Raw genomic sequence first — 255 nt, 5'->3', positions numbered from 1 at the left:
ACCTCCCAGGCGCTAAGGGCACATGGGCTCTGGGGAAGTGGGAAGAGCCTTCCAACTCCAGTCACTTGCTTTGGACAGCTTGAGTGCTGGAGGGATGGGGAAAAAGTGCAGGCCCTGTGTGCGTTCCTGAAGGCCCTGAAGCCTTCTCAAGGGCTAGGTAGGCAGGACGGAAGGGTGAAATCACACCTCTCCATCTTTCCTGCCAACAGGGCTGGCTTGTAGAAGAGGAATGACTTGGTCATGACGAATGTGAGG

This window comes from Calidris pugnax, unplaced genomic scaffold (assembly GCF_001431845.1).
Source record: "Calidris pugnax isolate Ruff unplaced genomic scaffold, ASM143184v1 scaffold565, whole genome shotgun sequence".
Taxonomy (NCBI): Eukaryota; Metazoa; Chordata; class Aves; order Charadriiformes; family Scolopacidae; genus Calidris; species Calidris pugnax.
The sequence above is the reverse complement of the archived record's forward strand: the minus strand, read 5'-3'. Positions refer to the sequence as shown.